Source organism: Sorex fumeus, unplaced genomic scaffold, assembly GCF_029834395.1.
Source record: "Sorex fumeus unplaced genomic scaffold, SorFum_2.1 ptg000072l, whole genome shotgun sequence".
Taxonomy (NCBI): Eukaryota; Metazoa; Chordata; class Mammalia; order Eulipotyphla; family Soricidae; genus Sorex; species Sorex fumeus.
The window spans coordinates 24,623,625-24,645,031 of record NW_026606129.1 but is presented as its reverse complement, the minus strand read 5'-3'; the positions used below and the strand labels follow the sequence as shown (position 1 = coordinate 24,645,031).

General features: G+C 37.6%; 1 protein-coding gene across 1 annotated transcript in view; it reads left to right on the top strand.

Moving 5' to 3' along the window:
* LOC130037470 (zinc finger matrin-type protein 3-like) overlaps positions 1–21,407 on the top strand; it is a 215,914-nt gene that overhangs the window by 39,507 nt on the left and 155,000 nt on the right. The window lies entirely within an intron of this gene.

The following is a 21,407-nucleotide window of genomic DNA, read 5'->3' as shown; positions in this document are numbered from 1 at the left end:
GATACTAGTAAAATACTAGATAAAGAAATACTAGATACAGAAATTATGGTAACAAGAAGTCTCACAATGGAGATGTTACTGGGCCCGCTTGAGAAAATCAATGAAAACGGGAGGACTGTGCTCTAACTTAGTCATATTATATAAAAATTTAGTATACTAGATAAAGAATTTGAATACTAGATAAAGTATATTATCACTTCACTTAATCACTTAATCCCCATTATTCATCGATTTACTCGAGCGGGTGCCAGTAACGTCTCCATTCATCCCGGTTGCGTGCTAGCGTAGCCCAATGGTATCTGTTCATTCTAGGAACATGCAGAGCCTCAAACCGATCATTCAGGGTCTTGACGAAGAAGTCTGACCATCTTGTAGGTGGGCGTCCACGTGATCTTTTGATGTTCCCGTGGAATCCAATCAGTAATGGCTCTAGTCCAGTGGTTGTCTGTAAACCTCATTACGTGTCCAGCCCATTTGATTTTTGATGTCTTGGCAAATGAGACAGCGTCCCTGATTCTTGAGCGTTGACGAAGATCAGAACTCCGGATTCTATCTCTCATTTGAGTGAATCGTGATATTCCAAGCATAGCTCTTTCGATTCCTCTTTGAGAGACCCAAATAGCGTTCTCGTCCTGTTTTCATAGGGTCCAGGTCTCTGAGGTATATGTTAATGCAGGAAGAACAGTGTATTATATTATATATGTAATATATATAATTAAAGAAAGTATATTATATTATATAAAAATTTGGTGTAATATGTGACTCTGGGTTTTAGGAATGTTCTTATCAGATAGTTTACTTCAAAAATAGAATTTATTGATTGAACATTTTTTTGTGAACATTGGTTATATTCTATTTAAATTTCAGGAATATAAGAATAATATGCAAACAGCCTCATTCTACATTGTTATTTACTTTTACCAGTTTTAAGTATGAACATTTGATTTATAAAACACGACATTATTTTACAGAACAAATACATCCTAAATCCATCAGGTGGTTCTCATGGCCCATCAGGAACTTCACTGTAAAGTCTAAGTGCATCATAGTCAAGTTCCTGAGCAGTCACTGCATTACTGAGTTGATTATTAAATGTTTCAACTGGACTTGCCTATGTAGCTTAAGTAGCAGCCCCTGAATCCCCTAGGTACTGCTTTGTGAAGGATGAAGAAGAGGTGCTTGAATCTAGACTCTGCTGGATCCAAGTAGTGGAATGGTCAAAAAATTTTCCAGAAAGAGGAGGGTTTTGATGTAGCAAAGTCAGTTTACTGAAAGTGAACACATTGATCAGATTGACACAGCAGAGATCTCCAAAGAGAGACTTGCTTAGCGTGTATAGGTGACATTTTTAATAACATGTTTCTGGGATGCTTAAGGAAGCAAACTGCTTTCTACATATTAGCAAGTTCTTGGGAGGGGGTGAGCAGGAGACATGTACCCAATTTTCAGGAGAAAGTAAATTGGATATAAAATATTGTAAGCCAATCACATTAAAAAAGGAGAAGAAATACATAGGACGTTTTGCATCAACTCTGAATACTCTAAGCCAACCATACAGAGATGATAAAATTTACATGAAATAATTTCAGCCCATTAAGGAAAGGGAGTAAGGTGACCAATTTCTAGGAATTTAGGTGGAAAAGGCATAGAATGATGTCTTGCTGGGTCAAATTGAGCAATTACAATTCTTAGGTGCCACTTCTGGGACTGTAGGGCAAAATAGCACAACAATGAGGCCTCTTGAGTCTCCTGACCACAGCTGGCAGCCTGAGCAAGGGCAGCCTCAGACTGCCAGGCCTTTATGAGGGGAACTTAAGCTCATCATCTTTTTAGGGGGTTTTGTTAGAGCACTTACTTTGGAGACTGCCCAAAGATAAATTTGTGAATAAAATAGGTCATCCAAAAATGTTTTACCTACTAACTATTCAAATAAAAGTAAAAAATAATAAGGAAATTTTTCTTGCAAACAATTTTTTTAAATTTTATTGATTTTTAAAATAAATATGATCCTGTCAATTTATGATTCACAGAGTCTTATGAAAGAGTTTTTGAAAGGTGTACTTTAGCAAAGACATTGCACTAAAAGAAGACATGATATACAAGAAATAACAGTGAACATAGAATGTGATAAAACATGAAAATGTTTTTTATTAACTTGTTTTTAAGTTTTTGGATGACACCAAACAGTACTCAGGGGTTCCTCCTGGCTCTGTGCTCAGGTATCACTCTTGTGGGGCTCTGAGTACCATATTGGATACTGGAAATTGAACTTGGGCTCTTCTCATGCACGGCAAGTGCCCTATCCGCTGTACTATCACTCTGAACCCTTTTAATTAACATTTAAAAAATTTCAAGGGGTTGAAACGATTTATTGCAGTGGGTAGGGTACTTGCCTTGCATGTAGGCAATTCAGATTAATTTCCAGACACCCATACAGTTCTCAGAGCCCGCCAGAAGTGATCCCTGAGCACAGAGCCAGGAGTAAATTCTGAGCACTCCGTGTATGGGCCTCTTAAAAACAAACAAAAATTCAGAACAAGTAAATCTTGGTAACATTAATTAAAAAAATGAGGCAATTATTCAAATTATAGAGTGTTTTATTACCAAGATATATAAATACAGAGGCATATAATTCTTATTCATAACCAAAAATAGCCATTAATTTAATAACTTATAAAAATATAAATACAGTGTAAGTCTACAGACTAATAAAGGTAAAGCAAAGTAAGAAGTATGGTTTTGAAAACAGAGAAGATAAAAATCCATAAAAGCACCATCAGGTGTGGCCCCCCAAACAAACAAAAAATGGATTTGTAAAAACTCAGATACCACAACAGCCAAAAATAATAGAAATGTAATTTAAATTAGAAGTAAATTTATGTAAAGCTGCTTCCCCTATAATAAAAATCCAATAAATGTTACATACATTTTGCAGTTTTCCTCTAAAATAATAGATTTTCTATTAATATTATTCAGTTCCTTATTTTGGCTCAAGGTGTTGAAATAGAGACAAAATGAAGAGAAATGGCTAAGAAATAACCATGTTCTTTTCTGTACAAGGTCAGCATTTACAATGGGCAAAAGCTATACATCACATCTTCTCAACATCACAGAACAATTGCTTCTTTACCCTTGCCTAGAGCACTGTGAAAGTGCACATTAGGGATAGCTCATCTTCTGAACTTGTGCAATTCACCACCATGCATCCAAAACAAGAAATACATGAAAACAAGTCCCCTCTGTGCGTCACATTCTGGGAAGAAATCAACAAGGTTGTTGGATCAGGACCATTTGTGTTAGGAGTCAGGAAATCTTTGACTACATACAAAAAATAATGTGCTTTTAATGCATTATTTAGTAAGATAGGTGAGTAACTTTCACACTAAGAAAGATTGATGTCTCTTTAGATTTTATTTTTATTTTTATTTTTTATTTTTTTTTGCTTTTTGGGTCACACCTGGCGATGTACAGGGGTTACTCCTGGCTCTGCACTCAGGAGTTACTCCTGGCGGTGCTCAGGGGACCATATGGGATGCTGGGAATCAAACCCGGGTCAGCAGCATGCAAGGCAAACCCCCTACCCACTGTTTTATCTCTCCAGCCCCGATGTCTCTTTAGATTTTAGTACCTCAGTTCAAAATCTGTTAGCTAATGTGCACTGGAAGGGGGAACGTGACACATTTTTGAGATCTATTTCATTTTTCTACCTAAAGTTTATGGTGAAAATTAGTTTTCACATTTCACACTAATTGTAACACTCAAAGATATCTTTCTTCTATCTTCCTTTAGAGGTAAAGTTGACCTTCTGTGTTTAACTTGTAAATTATAGTTTTTTTTTTCTGACGATCAGGTTCCAAATTGATTTTTAAGGCCCATTCACAATTATACTTGCATATTAATAAGTGATCGACTCAGGTAATCTCCACACTTTCAGAGAATAATTTATATATTTTTATTTCTTGTTTTTTAAACAAAAACATAAATATAATTTAAACAAAAACATAAATTAAATAGTTTCAAAACTATTTAATTTCAGTTTTTATTTCTTCTACTGTCCTCTCTTATAGTGAAGGTGTGAATGACCTGAAACAGAAAACAGGACTTAATATTTATAAATAACTCAAGGAGCTAAACCTGAGGTAATTTCCTATCTTCTTGCAATCCTCTTGTTTTTATCAACTTATTGTAATCTATATATGCATATATATTTATGTGGAAAGGTAGGACTAGAGTTGAATCTTACGAAGACAATGTTTATGAGAAACAGCCTCGTTCCTGATGCCCCATTTGCTCTCAATGGAACGACCATCTCCGAATGCAACAGCTATGTGTACCTAGGTCGAGAGGTCAACATGACAAATGACCTGGCACCCGAGCTGCGCAGGAGGAAGAGAGCGGCTTGGAACGCCTTCAAGAACGTCGAAGAAATAGCTAAGAGGACGAAGAACCTCCGGCTCCAGGCACATCTCTTTGATTCCACTGTTCTTCCTGCATTAACATATGCCTCAGAGACCTGGGCCCTACGCAAACAAGATGAGAACACTATTCAGGTCTCTCAAATAAGAATTGAAAGAGCTATGCTTGGAATATCACGTTTCACTCAAATGAGAGAAAGAATCCGGAGTTCTGACATCCGTCAACAATCAAGAATTAGGGACGCTGTCTCATTTGCCAAGGTGTCGAAAATCAGATGGGCTGGTCACGTAAGGAGATTTAAAGACGACCGCTGGACTAGAGCTGTTACTGACTGGATTCCACGGGATGTCATAAGACCGTGTGACCGCCCACCTACCAGATGGTCAGACTTCTTCGTCAAGATCATGAACGATTGGTTTGAGGCCCTTCATGTTCCCGGAGCGAACAGATGCCATTGGGCTACACTAGCACGTGACAGGGACAAATGGAGACGTTACTGGTGCCCACTCGAGCAAATCGACGACTAACAGGAAGTTAAGTGATTTAAGTGATTAAGTGATGTATATATGTGATATATATGTATTATATATACAGATGGGCTGAACCTATAGCACAGCGGGTAGGGTGTTTGCCTTGCACACAGACAACATGGCCGACCCGAGTTCGATACTCAAGAGAGTATCTCACCCGCACAGCAAAGTCTGGCAAGCTCCCCGTGACATATTCAATATGCCAAACACAGTAACAAGTCTCACAATGTTACTGGGCCTGTCCGAGCAAATCAATGAACAATGGGAGGACAGTGACAGTGATATATACAGATAGATTTGTAAGAAAGGACAAAATCATGCAATTTGCTACTATGATGAACTGTAAAAAGTCTTGAAGGGTGGCCAGAAGGAGGCCCAACAGCTCTTTCCCTAGCCACCTGCATTCGGGGTGCCTTGGGCTGCTCACCCAGCCTGGGTGGCCCAGGCCATGGAGCAGATGGTGGACAAAGGGAGGGCCAAGCTGGTTGATTAATCAGTTGCCCTTTATCCCATTCTTCCCACGCACCTGCCCCAATCTCCCTGAGCCTCCCATTCTAGACTCCACTGCTCCTCATTCCCGTCTCCTCCAGTCTCTCCCGCTTATCTCTCCATGCTCCATCTCGCCATCTGGGCTCTCTCTCTCTCCATGTCCCTGCTCCTGTATTCCTATACATCCTTCTCTCTGTGTCCCCCGTGCTAGCCTCTCTGCAGTCCATCTTGCCTCCCTACTCTCTCCTGTCTCAAGCTTTCTTGTCTCCAACTTCACTGCACTTTGGGCTGCTGACACCAGCACCCAGTCAGGTAGCAAAATCAGCATAAGAAAGCCCTTCCTGAGGGCCCACCAGGTTCAAAGGAACACCACTTAAGAGTTTTCCCAAAGCCCTTCCTGACTACCCAAGGGCAAAACACCTCCTAAAGTGTTTTACTCCTTTCCTTAGCCCCATATCTCTTATCAACATCTCAATACTAGTTATTTTGTATGGGCATAGTAAGAGATAACATTAAGGCTTGTAGGGCAGTTCTACTGGGAACATCTTGCCACAGACTCAGACTACAGTGTTCAGGTCAGATTAATCATTCCTAACCCTAGCAGCGTCAAAATCTAGTTATTAATTTTTGAATCTTGACAGCATTTGTCCATGACCAAGCTCTTAACTTATAGTTAAGCATTATGGTGCTTTGGCCAGACCCATCTCAATATCAGGGTAGCACATAGCTTACCGCTTGCCCTGGTTCCATTCAGTCTCTTGTCAGAACCCTGCTTTTGGGGGTGCTAGGAAGTAAAGGCAGCTGAGACTTAGGTGAGAGAACAGATGCCCAGAAGGGAAATATCACTGAGAGTCATATTACAAAAGCATAGCATATACTGTCTTCTTGTATCCATACAAAACAGACATTGCTCTGAATAAACTATGGAAAGGACTTAGGGAAAAGAGAAAAACAATATTTATTAGTCAAAAGAGCACAAAGAAAGAAGTTACAAACAAACACAGAGGAAGGGGGGCACTCTGATGGGAGCAACCCAATATACCTAAACTGCCTGAGGCTATGCAGGAAGGACAAAACAGTGTTATCCTACAATGAACTAAAGGGTATCATGCTGTGTCAGTGAAAAAAAATTAGAAGAAAGAGGCTATATATAGGATGACCTCTCATATATGGGTCTTAAAGTTGCATATTTAGGAAGCAACAAATGGCTAAAAGCATGTGTGTGTGTGTGTGTGTGTGTGTGTGTGTGTGTGTGTGTGTGTTTATGGGGAGCAGAGAGTTGAATGGGAGGTGGCCTTTAGTGGCAGGAATTGGGTAACTCCAATGGTTAAGTGTGGTGTTGGAATGAGGTATGTGACAAAGCATCATTAACAGTATTATAAATCACAACAGCTCAATAAAGATTTTTAATAAACTTTTCTTAAATGTAGAGATCAAAACACTGTTGTTTTTCACATTTTGATAGTGAGTATAGTATTTTGTCATCTTGATCTTGTGAAATGAAAGAAAAGCCAGGGAATAATTTCACAAGCCAAGTATTAAGTGAACAGAGCCAGAATCAAAAGGATATATGCATTTTGATTCCATTTAGTTTTTGTGTGCAGCAGCTAGTGATTGAATGAGAACAAGATGACTCAGTAGGTACTGAGAATTTTCTGTATTTTTATCCGAGTGCTTTTTGTATAGATGTATTTAGCCTGTGAATATTTTCTAAGAAGAACACTTACGAAGCTCAGTATATTTCACTAGGTTTATTAATTCAATAAGATCTTTTAAAACAAATGTCACAAAATACAAATCTATCATTTTTAGTAATTTCATCTCTTGACCATTCAACTGATACTAGTGTCCCATTCATGGCTGGTTTCTTTTTCCTTTTCCACTTATCCTTTACTTTCTTCATTCTTTGTCTTTTATGTGTATCGGATCATTCCTTTACATAGAGCAAAATATACTCCAACAAAACGTTCCTAATGTCACAGTACAAAGCTAAAAGTAATTCATATTCAGAGAATGCCTAATATAATCAGGCAAGCTCTGTTATCTATTGGCAACATATTGGGAGATTGGCAAGAGCTAGAGTTAAAGTCAACTGTTCTCTGACCAATCTCTTAGTTGGTTTTCTGCTTTAAGGCCATGAATGCCACCAGACACTGTGTATTCCTCCCCCTCCCCCCCCCCCACACACACACTGTAGAGGTTTCTTGGACGGTGTTCCCTTTCCTCTAATGGAATCCTGGAACCTCCAAACTACTTGGGGAAACGGGTTTCTCCCTTAACTTTCAGACTCAAGGCCACACCAGAGTCAGAACAATCAAAAAAAAAAAAAAGACCACTGACCATGATGTATGCACGCAGTTATGATGGAAAACTAATAAAGTATAAGTATTCATGTACTTTTATTTTTTCTTGCAATAAATGGGAAATGACCGTTCAGATACAAATTCAAACAGGCAAAATTGACTTATAAAATTACCAGTTTAATGAGAGCAAACAGAAAAGAGAAGGAAGGAGAATGTACCAATCTATAAAGTTGGCAACTGAAGGTTGAGAGGAAATGAAGCAGGGTATAGAATGTTTACAGCAAAGGGGACGTTAGGGAACTGTGAGGTATGGTAGCACTGTAGCACTCTCCTGTGGCACTGTCCTCCAGCTGTTCATCGATTTACTCGAGGGGGCACAAGTAACGTTTCCATTGTAAGACTTGTTCTTACTGTTTTTGGCATATCAAATACGCCACAACTAGCTTGCCAGGCTCTGCCATGTGGGCAGGATACTCTCGGTAGCTTGCCGGGTTCTCTGAGAGGGACAGAGGAATTGAATGTGGGTCGGCCATGTGCAAAGTAAATGCCCTACCTGCTGTGCTATTGCTCCAGTTCGTGAGGCATGGTGCTTTGAGAAATCTATTGATGATGATGATTCATGAGTTTTTCGCTGTGCCATGTGGAGAATATCTTCCATGCCATCTCTAAAAAAATATTCAGTTAAGGACAACTAAGCTTTAAAAGAAAAACAAATATGATTTTCCTCCTTCTAATTATCAGAACTGGCCTTAAGAGATAGTAATATTACCTAATATTATCAGATTAATTCACATATATTATACATATTTATAACACTGCTTTTCTAAATCTATTTTTAAATCAACTTTTTAATTGTAATGTATATTCATGGGATCAATTACAGGACTCCTCTCCCCCTTGAAAAAGAACAATGATCCATTCAAAGACCCAACCCTTTTTTTTTTTTTTTTTGCTTTTCGGGTCACACCTGGTGATGCTCAGTAGTTACTCCTAGCTTTGCACTCAGGAGTTACTCCTGGCGGTGCTTGAGGGACCATATGGGATGCCAGGGATCAAACCCGGGTCGGCCATGTGCAAGGCAAAGGTCCTCCCCGCTGTGCTATCGCTCCGGCCCTGAAAGACCCAACCTTTTTTAACTGAATGTTTGTGCTAGAGTTCTCCATAAATTTTTTAAATTTCAAACTTTAAAATATGCTGGAATAATTTTAAAATAGCTCTCAAGGCTGAAATATCTGGGCTTCCTTTCCATTTGAATTTATTGTAGTAGAAAAATAATTGACAATCTCATAATTTTCTGACATAGACTGTACTAAGAATTTTTACATTTTAATTTAATTTTCACAATAAACCTATGAAAAGGGTTCTATTATTACTCTCATCTGCATTTTGCTAAAGAAGAAACTGACGCACAGCAAGGTTAAGTGCCTTTCTCCAGGTCAGAGGATAGGTAACTCATAGGAATGGAATTCCAGCTCAAGCAGTTTGGAATCAGCTTTAAATTACCACGTTTCACTGAAAGCTCTGAAAAATTTGGGCAAAACTCATGCACATAATAGTTTGATAATAAGACAAAGGAAAGTCAGGTTGAGGAGGTGGTAACTGTGGTGTATGTAGAATAAGACTTGAAGGAACTAGTAAAAGAATGCTCTTTGAAATGTCCTTGCTATATTTTATATTTCCTTTTCCAAGTGCTCTTTAGAGTCAGCGTCCCCAAATCCAATTTTTTTAATCCAGTTTTTTTTAAAAAGAAAAAGTGCTGGTGAGACTTCAAAGATAGTTAAATTTGTAGGGCATATGCATAGCATGTGTGAAGACCCAAGTTTGATCATGGACCCACAAACACCTTTGTGTGTGGCCCTGCTATCCTTCTAGCAGAACAGAACTAGAGTAAAACTGCAGTGTCAGGCTCAAGCACTGAATCTTACACCCTTGCACTGAATAGTCTCCACTGGGTCACAAGGGAGACTTAACCACCAAAGCAGTATGACTACCCTAGGTTTTGAAATAGAAAATTTTAAACATCTCTAGCTAAAGCCCGTATCCTGTGTTTCCCTTCTTTTTTTCTCAATTTAACACTTTTGAGGCCTCACCTTGATAAAGTTGTGTCAAATTAGCAGGCAAGCATCATAAGCAATTAGCTGGTGCTCTGATTAGGAGGATGGAGGAATTCATGTCACCAATTCTTCCTTCACTTTTCATGCCATTTCCTTCTCTTCTCTACTTATTCTATTATCAGTATTGGTCGTTATACGTATAAGAGATAAAAAAAATAATAATACAGGAAAACTACCAAAGAGAGGCCAGAGAGCTATTGGAGTCAAATCACATAGTATGACATGGTTTATTTAATCTATTCATTAAATAAAATACCTTAGAAGCACAGGCTAAATTATTTATAAGAAATATTAAGAAAGTTTATATGTATTTACATGGATTATACTTTAAATGAAAACAAAAGTTTGGTGATAAATTTTGACAGAAAAACACACAGCAACAAGTAGTTGAAAATGAATTATCATTAGCCATAGTAATTGAAATGTAAAATCTATGGCTAAAAATACCAAACATGAAGAAACATAAAATTAAATAAAGGTAAAAGTATGATTTGTACCATAGTTATGAAGTATATAAGCCTTTAATCACCCTACTGCATGCCCTGAAGTAATTTTTCTATAAAGTGATTTTTCTTGCTTTAATATTATTTATAATCAAGCCTTGGTATGGTAAGTCAATACAAATTTCAAAGATAACTATTTTCAAAGTATAAAAAATTAAATTCATACCTTTATTCTATGTTGACAAAAATATAGAAATTAACAATTAAATTTAAAGTAAAAAATAATCTTTACAGAGTTCATTTAGTAAAATGAGCAGGGAGAAGATGGGAAAGGCCTATGAGACATTGGCAGAGGGAAACAGATGCACAGGAAATTTGATCAGAGTGTGATGTAAAATGATGTTTACCTGAAACTATCATTGCAGGATTAAAGATCCTGCAACATCAATAAAAATGGTGAAGATAATGTCTAGAGCAGAGATTCCTATAGCCTTGAGTGGTCATAGTTATGAATGAAAATATCTTGAAATGATAAATATTAATATGTTTAATTTAAACACTAAACTCTGTGGGACTAACAACAACTTCATTCACATGATATGCATAACTCACCTGATATTTTTCTAACTAAATTGAAGACCACTGTCCACACTGTCCTCCCGTTGTTCATCGATTTATTCAAGCGGACCCAGTAATATCTCCATTTTGACACTTGTTACTGTGTTTGGCATATTGAATACATCATGGGTAGCTTGCCAGGCTTTGCCATGCGGGCAAGATACTCTCGGTAGCTTGTCAGGCTCTCCAAGAGGGGCGGAGGAATCGAACCCAGCTCAACTGAGCTGGCTGCATGCAAGGCAAACACCCTACTGCTGTGCTATCACTCCAGCCAAATGATTCCAAATGTTTGGATATTTCCAAATATCCACATTAAGGCAGGTTTTTTATGATATCATCTCGGTAGTTTTTGTGAGCTTTGCCCTCACAGTCTGCCCTTGTTCTTTGGAATTTAAGAATTTTTGTTGATACTGTCATAGGATGCCATCAAATTGCTTTTATGGAAGGAGCATAGCTTTGCAAGACTAGAATCAGCGAATTATAAAGAAATATGCAGAAGTCCTTACTTTGCAAGAAAACGTTTGTTTGTTTGTTTTTTACTATGTAACAATTTTTCTAAGTAGGGTGATCATGGTTTTACTTACATTTTCAAAAAGATCAGTGATATAAAGAACTACTTTAAGTTTCTATATGAAGTCTCTGATTTTTGTTGCGATATCTTGTTTATTTGCATTTGAAGAACATCGCTTCTAAAGTCCAAATCATAATTTGCCAACTTTCTACCAATGATTTTCACCTTTGTTTTTCTTTTTTAAATTTGCGGGTATACCTGTTATTTTGTTTTGAAAAATAAATTAGTATTAATTTTAATTTGGGCTGGAACGATAGCACAGAGGGTAGGGTGTATACCCTGCACACAGCTGACACAGCTGACCCAGGTTCTATTCCTCCGCTCCTCTAGGAGAGCCTGGCAAGCTACCCAGAGTATCTAGCCCTCACGGCAAAGCCTAGCAAGCTACCCGTGATGCATTCGATATGCCAAACACAGTAACAATTGTCACAATGGAGACGTCACTGGGCCCACGTGAGCAATATCGATGAACAACAGGAGGACAGTGACAATGACAGTGATATTTGTTCTTGCTTTCTTAGAGAGAACAAAGATCTTTTTTGACTCTTATCTAATGGCTGTTAATTTAATTAACATACCCAAAGTACTTGACAAATCACTGTAAAATTTATCTATATATTAAAGATAAGGTTTAAATACTGTTGACTAGTATTTTTTTATGAACCTTAAAATTATCACCTATGGTTTTTCCATGATGTTTATATTAAGCAATTTCATGATGTTTGTTGATATGTCTTTACTTTCTGAAAAGGAGCAGTTTCTAAATGCCTGAAATGTAGGCCTTATAGACCTCTGTTTTTTCATAGAGAAAGTTTTGCAAGACAGTGTTCTGCCTCTTTAAAAATATGTATACTAATGAACTTAATCCTAAATATTAAGAAATTTAGGAATTTTATTAAGGAACATTAAGGAATTTTCTTACTTCTAATAATATAAGAGTTTATACTGATCATGACCTCTATTTCCTAATCTTCATCTTTATTCTTTTCATGGGCTATTTTCATTTCATTTGTAGTTCTTTAAAACCTGAAAGTTATTTAGTCCAGCAGAGCATATGATTTAAAAAAAACTTTGAGATTTTTCTGAAATACTTTCTTTTAAATATTAAATGAAAGAAAAAGTATTAATGATAGAGCATTTTTAATATTTCCTGCTACTATTTCTGCTTGCTCCTTCCAAAATATTGCTTAAAAATGTCAGGCGGTGAGCCAATTAATTTGACACCAATTCAATTAGTGCTGATTCAACTTGGCTTCCCTCTCAGAAACACATACTCAACTTAAATTTATTTCCTAGTTTATTCTCACATATCTAGTCCCATAATTTTCCATTTATTTCAAGTCTGTGACTCCCTGTCTTTGATTCACTATGGTGTTTTAAGCTTATCTGATGTTTGTACTTTTCATATTTTCCTTTCCACATTTATATTTCCCCATAACATTTTCCCTCACTCTTGCCTCTTACATGTGATAAGAAATTTTATATCGTTTTCTTGATTTTTGCTTGGGCAGTCACTACAAGCTTCCTCTTCTTCTAGTTTTATCTTGCTGTGCCATTCTCCACTCTTAACATGTTTAGTAATGTCATTTTCTCATAATTATGCTTGTATTTAAATAATAACACAAATTGAATATGCATAGCATATTGAATCTGTACTGCCAAGGTTCTAACCTCAACAGTATTTCTATAGATTAAGAAAAAATTTTAAAAAATCACAAGAATGTTTATCAATATTTGTACCTAAATATTTCTTTTTTTCTGGTGACCACTCACATGAAGCTCAGGAAGCTGGGATTACTGCCTGAGGATGGGAGACCTAACCAGGCTACAATTCTTTGCTAGGGTCTGAGGGTGCAGTGGTACTCAGGCCCTGCGGTTTAGATACCATCATATGTACTGGCTGTTTTGGGAGTCTCCAGAATCATACCTAGTCATGCTGTGGACATTTAGGACTGTACGTGGCAATGATAGGGAGCCTATGTATACCATAAATGTCTCTCTGGTATGGTGCACGTAAGGTATGTGACCAAATACCTATACTACCTCCCTGCCCCTTTATCAATATTTTTAATTAAAAAACTTTTGTTGGTTGAACAGGGTTGAAGTAATAGCACAGCAGTTAGGGATTTGCTTGGCATGTGGCTGACCCAGGTTCGATTCCCAGCATCCCACATGGCCTGAGCAACTCCAGGGGTAATTTCTGAGTGCATCGCTGGGTGTGCCAAAAAAAGCAAAAAAAAAATCTTTTGTTTATTGAATTTCTATGATTTGCAGTAATGTTAATAGTGGTTTCTTATGTACATAATTCCAATATCACACTCATCCCCTGTCTTTTCATAACCAGTCTATCCACCAAGGACCCCAACTCCTCTCCCTTTCAAACTTCTAGTCCCATTGCTGTATGGTTCAGGTCTGTGTGTTGTCTATGATTCTTCGTTGTGTATCTTTGCTGTGTATCTTTGCTCCACATCTGAGAGAGATCATTCTGCACCTGTCCCCTCCTTTCTGACTGACTTCACTCAATACATATCAATATTTCTAATAGCACTCATATGAAATCCAGCAGATCTATGTGAAAAAATGGCAATTTCCAATACTTTTCTTGGAACTGTGGGAAATTTCTGTAGACTGACACTGGCTCATAAACTATCAGTTAAAAACTATTGCTCTGCTGCAACTATACAATAGATATTACACTGTAGTATTTAAAGGTGGGAAAACTGAATCTTAGTAAGTCTGAATGCATCCAAAAGAGAACTCAAATCTAGTCATGTATCAATTGCAATGGAAACTAGCTTTGTTGGGGCTGGGGTGTTGGATCGCACCTGACTGTTCAATTGTCAGTCTTGGTTTTTGCTCTTTGGTCCATATGGGGAAGCTGGGGATAGGACCACTTCAAGATAGTATCCTTAGAGAAAGAAGAAAAGTAGGGAGTATGGAGGGAGGGCATTGAGAGAGGATACTGAGACATTGGCGGTGGAAAATGTATGCTGGTGGAGGGATAGGTGTTGGAACATTGTATGATTGCAACTCTGTCATAAATAGCTTTGTAACTCTGTATCCCTCAGTGATTCAATTTTTTAAAAAGATAGATAATTGCTTTATCATTTGATCCTAAAGAAAATATGCTTATGGTCCTCTCCTTATATTATTCATATAATGGTTGAACTTTTTACTTTGGTTTCTAAATATTTCTATTATTTCATTTTCAGTTGATTGTGTCTAACACATTGATATGGGCCAATTTCATGAAAACCCAGTTTTAGCTCAGTTTTCTGTGGCATAGGAAATTGTTGCCAATGAGACAATCTCATTAATTTTTAACTTTTCTTCTCTATAGATTTCTTTGATACTTTTTACACTTACAACATCATCCTCATTATTCTTTTCCTTAGTAGTTTCTCTCATCTCTCCCCGGATGGATCATTTTGTGTTCTGACTTAGGGTCTTGTAAGTTATATAGTCTATCCTTTTATAACTCTGGATTTCATCTGCTTCCAAGGTTTAATATGTTACTTTGACATCTTTAAAAAGACCCATACCTCAATTTCTGTCTTATGTTTGTCTCTATCTTAAAATCCTAAATGCAGTCAAAGTCACCACATACAGGACATTGTTTGTTTGTTTTTAAACTCATTCATTCAGACTCACTTGTCTTCATCAAATTACTGCTTTAAGCTCAGCTGATTATGAGGTCTGGCTTCTCTTCTACTTCCCCCAATGAATGATTAGTCCCCAAATTCTAAAAATTCTGTTTCAGCCAGATTCCTCTTTTTTTCCTCCCACTTTTTAGTCTGTTTTCTATACCCAAGTTTATTAGCTCTGTGAATATCACCTATTACAGTAACTTGGATAGCTTCTCTATAAGCCCCTGCCTTATTCCATTTAGTCTTTGACAAAAGTTTTTTGTGAGTAGGACACTGTTAAAAACATGGATAATATGGAATTTTTCCCTTTAATTCCATAGCGGATAAGGCGTTTGCCTTGCAAGCGGCCAATATGGCCAATCCGAGTTCTATTCCTCTGCCCCTCTCGGAGAGCCTGGCAAGCTGCCGAGAGTATCTAGCCTGCACAGCAAAGCCTGGCAAGCTCCCCGGGACGTATTCAATATGCTAAACACAGTAACAACAAGTCTCACGATGGAGATGTTACTGGGCCCGCTTGAGCAAATTGATGAATAACGGGAGGACCGTGAATGTGACTGTGATTCTAACTTTATTTTACATCTTTAAATGGTCATGTTTGCTTTATTTTCAAACCAGTTGCAACTTCTCAGTTTTAGAGTCACTTAGACTTTAACTAGAACAAACATACATTATCAGTTTGAGCAATATGACCCTTCCTAAGAATGTAAGCTAGTTTTTGAGGTGATGATAAAATCTTACATAGTACAAGATTTGTTGTTCTGCATTGAACCCTACTGCTCAGCCCTACTAACAAAATTTTACTGTTGAATTACTTGGGTGGGCATGAGGGTGCCAGTTAGGAAAATGTGTTTAGAAGTCTGTAGGATAGTTATAAAAGAAGGGAAAGAAATTTACTGAGCTCTCTTTTACTGAAGCAAACTTACTGCTATTTCTTGCAAGGTTGCTGTTAAAAAAAAAAACACCTTAAATTCAACCCTTTGCAGTCACTCATCACTGTCACTGTCACTGTCCTCCCTTTGTTCATCGATTTGCTCAAGTGGGCCCAGTAATGTCTCCATTTTGAGACTTGTTGTTACTGTGTTTGGCATATTGAATGTGGGTGAGATACTCTTGGTGGCTTGCTGGGCTCTCTGAGAGGGGCGGAGGAATCGAACCCGGCACCACCAGGCTGGCTCCACACAAGGCAAACGCCCTACCGCTGTGCTATCACTCCAGCCACTCATACCAAAAATAATAGAATGTCTCAGATCAGAACCAAAACTAGGAAGCAAATCCTGTATTGAATTGGAAATACTGGGGCCTAATGATAGCATATGAATCTCAAAATTTAGCCATTCCACATTAAAACTAATGTTGTAATTATTAATTATATGAGAAAGTTCATAAGCGAGTTCATCTTGCTTAAGCCATTTTAATGTTTAGTATTTCCCATGTAATCACTCTTCAGTATATTCTGACTCTATTTCATACTTATAAATACGTCCAGGTATTTACATTCTATTTCAATTTAATCATTAATTTCATAATCATATTTTACATTAATTTAAGTATTAGTATTAGCCATGATATCCTTGAACTCCTGCATTTTATTTTATTTTATTTATTTTTTATTTTTTTTTCTTTATTGAATCACCGTGGGAAAGGTTACAAAGCTTTCAGGTTTAGGTCTCAGTCATGCAAATATCAAGCACATTTCCCTTTACCAAAACTTATTTTTTACCATGAAGAACCCCAATAAAACCCCACCCCCCACCCCTCCCAGTCCCTGTGGGGCAGATGAATTCTAGTTAACACTCTATCTGCTTTGATTAGATTCATTGTTTCAATAAAAGATTCACCACTATTATTTAGAGTTTACCCCCCCCCCAAATCAGACATGCTGAAAAAGCATTGTGAAGTGATTTGCTTTCTACAGCTGGATTCAAGAATTAAATGTTGGTTTTGGATTTCTGCTATTTTACTTATTGAACCTGGAAGTATTTCTACTGAAAGTCAGATAGTTAAGAACTTGGTTTCTGTGCACTGGAGACGTGGCCGTGCTGGAGAGCCGCTAGTGGGGGGCAACTGGTGGCCTCGGTAGGGCGTGAAGGGCGGACCGAAATGCCCCCCTTCCCATGAGGTTTTACTTGCCCCCACTACCCCGGCTCATACCTGCTGTCCACAAGGCTCCCATGCGGCCGCCATCTTTCTTTCCAGAGAGGAGAAGGCGACTGGGGCAACACCCTTTCCCCTCTGGACAGACCTGATGGCCTGGATTAACGCATAGTCCATTCACTTTTCTGCTCCAAGCTGCCGGGTTCTGCATTAAGTCCTTGTGCTTCTGGGGCCGTGGCCGTGCTGGAGAGCCGCTCGCGGGGGGCAACTGGTGACCTCGGTAGGGCGTGAAGGACGGACCGGAACGCCCCCCTTCCCATGAGGTTTTAGTCGCCCCCACATCCCCGGCTCATACCTGCTGTCCACAAGGCTCCCATGTGGCCGCCATCTTTCTTTCCAGAGGGAGGAGGGCGGAAGGGACCAACACCTTTTCCCCTCTGGGCAGACATGATGGCCTGGATTAACGCATAGTCCTTTCACTTTTCTGCTCCAAGCTGCCGGGTTCTGCATTAAGTCCTTGTGCTTCTGGGGCTGTGGCCGTGCTGGAGAGCCGCTCATAGGGGGGCAACTGGTGACCGCGGTAGGGCGTGAAGGGCGGACCGAAACGCCCCCCTTCCCATGAGGTTTTAGTCGCCCCCACTCCCCCGGCTCATACCTGCTGTCCACAAGGCTCCCATGCGGCCGCCATCTTTCTTTCCAGAGAGGAGAAGGCGACTGGGGCAACACCCTTTCCCCTCCGGACAGACCTGATGGCCTGGATCAACGCATAGTCCGTTCACTTTTCTGCTCCAAGCTGCCGGGTTCTGCATTAAGTCCTTGTGCTTATGGGGCTGTGGCCATGCTGGAGAGCTGCTCGCGGGGGGCAACTGGTGACCTCAGTAGGACGTGAAGAACTCCTGCATTTTAAACTCCCCTTTTAAGGCATGTTAAATGGCATGATACCATTGTTCTTCACTAATTTCTCCCATGTGGTAATTTAATAGAAATTTATCCATGAGATACTTATAGTATTATTATTTATATATCCTTAAAGTGTTTGATAAACTATATAATAGTTCTGAGATTATGAGATTTTGAAGTTTTAATGAATATGCTTTATTTAATTTTGTATCTCTAGGTTGTAGAAGAGTGCTTTCTAAATAAGAACAGCTTACATAAATTGATCTCATTACAATTTCACTGACAAATAGCTGTTCATATCTGACATCTCCTAATCTTTCCAAAGAGAAGAGAGAAGAAAGAAGGTGATTATCAATATAATATCCCTAAAGAACTCAAATCTTTTTCTAAAGAGAAGAGACACTGAATTGTGAAACGATGAATTAACTGACTATGCTACATAATAAGGTGATTTTACCTCATTGAATGAGTGGATTGAGTGGGTTGTGTGAGAACTTCAAGTGTAGAAGTTCAAGATGGTGGTTGGTAGAGAAAGGAGGTTAATTTTATGCCTCCAATATTTCCAAGTAATATCCTGTTGCATAATGCATGAATTGGAGGCTAATTTGTGCCAGAACTAACATCCTTCATCAGAGTAAAAGCAAGTAAACCACTTGACAAAATTGTAGGTGTATAGCAGTGCTGCCAGGCATACTGATTTATAGCTTGACAGGAATCATAATGGTAAAAATTGACACATTTTCCTATAGTATCATTTAACTTTCTGATGCTTTAAAAATATTAGCTTTTTATATCATATATGACAGCAAAGAATCAATATCATTTCTTTGTCTCTAGATTTAATTGAAATCTCCACTCTACTGAGATATGATAGACATCAAATTGGGTAAATTTAAGGTGTATAGTGTAGTTTTTTAATTTATACATAGGTTGCAAATGGTTGGTAATAATAACAAAATTGAGAAACACATCTATCAGTTTGTATAGTTACAGTTTTTGGGGGGAGTTTGTATAAAAAATGTTCTTTTGGGGCTGGAGCGATAGCACAGTGTGTAGGATGTTTGTCTTGCACGCAACCGACCCGGGTTCGATTCCCAGCATCCCATATGGTCCCCCAAGCACCGCCAGGAGTAATTTCTGAGTACATGAGGCAGGAATAACCCCTGTGCATCGCCGGGTGTGACCCAAAAAGCAAAAAAAAAATGCTCTTTTAATAAGAATCAACGTCATTTACTCTTTTAACAAGACTTTTTAAAAATTAATTCATTTTAAAACCTTTTAACAGAGTAAAAATATTTACTCTTTTAACCAGAATTAATATTATAATTTCGTATATTAAAATTTTTTATATAATTCTGAGCATTTACATTTTTATAATTAAAACTTTTGTACTTTTCAGTTCTCTTTCTCTGCCACAAAATTGAAAAAATTAGTTTCTATAAAAATATACAAGTATATCTGATGCTGTATTAAAATTAAAACTTATGAAAACATTGTATTAAAGTGAAATTGCATCCATTATTAAATTGATAGAATTTGGAGTGGGGAGGTAAATGTTTAGACCATACCCAGTTGTGTTCAGGATTTATTCCTGCCTTTGTGCTCAGAAATCACTCCTGGATTCACTCTGAGCACCATACAGGTGGAATCTGGCTTGGCATCCTGCAAGGCAAATTCCCTGCCCTCTACACTATCTATCTCTATGGCCCCAGAGTGTTGGAATATACATACATACATGCATACATACATACATGCACACATACACACACATATATAAAGAAAGAAAGAGAGAGAAAGAGAAATATATAAAGCAAATTGATACAAACTTAAAACGAAAATCTTATTCATGCTAAGGTTAAAAAGTCTTTCATTTTTTTCCTTTTTGGGTCACACCTGATGATGCTCAGGGGTTACTCCTAGTTTTGCGCTCAAGAATCACTCCTGGCAGTGCTCAGGGGACCATATGGGATGCTGACAATCGAACCCAGGTCAGCTATGTGCAAGGCAAACGCCTTACCCGCTGTGCTATCACTCCAGCCCCAAGATAAAAATGTCTTTTCACATAAAATCATATATTCTTTATTTTTCACTCTAGATAATTGTGTTCAAAATAAATTATTAGTCAACATAAAAATAGAACTATTGGCATTAATTTAACCTATTATGGATAATTAAAGATTTTCTAAGCATAAAAAAATGTGATACTAGAAAGAAACAACATGGTTTTGATTTCAAAATATCGGAAAACTTTAAGATCAAGAGAATTACATATGAAATAAAAAGCTGAAACAAGTGTGTTTACTATAACAGATAGTACAAATGTCTTTTCTATAAAAATTAATTGTAAAATGTTTATTAAAAGTGAATGAATATTATAAATCAATGCAAAATGGAAAGTAAAACTATGAAGGAATTATTGAATCTCAACATCTTTTAAGTGCTTCAGTTAAGCAAAATATAAAATTTACTTGGCAAATTTGAAAAAATCTGAGAAAATATTTCTAATGATCAAATCAGAATAATAATTATCTTAAGGGATTTTAAATTTATTTTTTCTTTAAGGCAGGTCATTTGACAACAAGTAAATGTTTAATTTTTTGGAGTCAAAATATTAAAAGTTTAAATAATCAGAGATGCAGCTTTGTGATTAAGTGAAATATATAAATATATGTGGGTTATTATGTGAATAGCACAGTGGTAGGGCATTTGCCTTGCACGCAGCCAACATGGCCAACTCGAGTTCGATTCCTCTGCCCCTCTCGGAGAGCCCGGCAAGCTAGCATAAACATTAAACAGAATTTAATGTTTATGGAAATATTTTTTTTCTATTTTTAAGAATATTAACGTGAAGCTCAGAGTAGTTAAATCTCTTGTTTTGTTCACACAGCAAAGTTCTGAAGTCTGGAAACAGATCCAGTAAGTGGTGGAATTTCAGGTGTCTACTTGTAAATTATATTTTTATCTAATTGGTCAGTGACTGCAATGCAATAATGTAAAATTAAATATGATACTGTATTTAATATAGGATAAAGTATAGATTAGAGAAAGTGCTTATCCCTGATAAGCTCTTTAGAGGGTATCTTAACTGAAGACCAACACCTATCCCAGTGCAAATAGAGTGAAAATCTCCAAGGGAGTTTTTTTGTAAAATGAACAGAACACCTAGTCTACATGGTTTATTGTAGAATTACAAGTATTACCTTCTTACTTGGGGTCTTGTTCGGTAAAATCCTCACACCAACATATAATTCCACACTATTAATAACTGATAATCAGTACAGT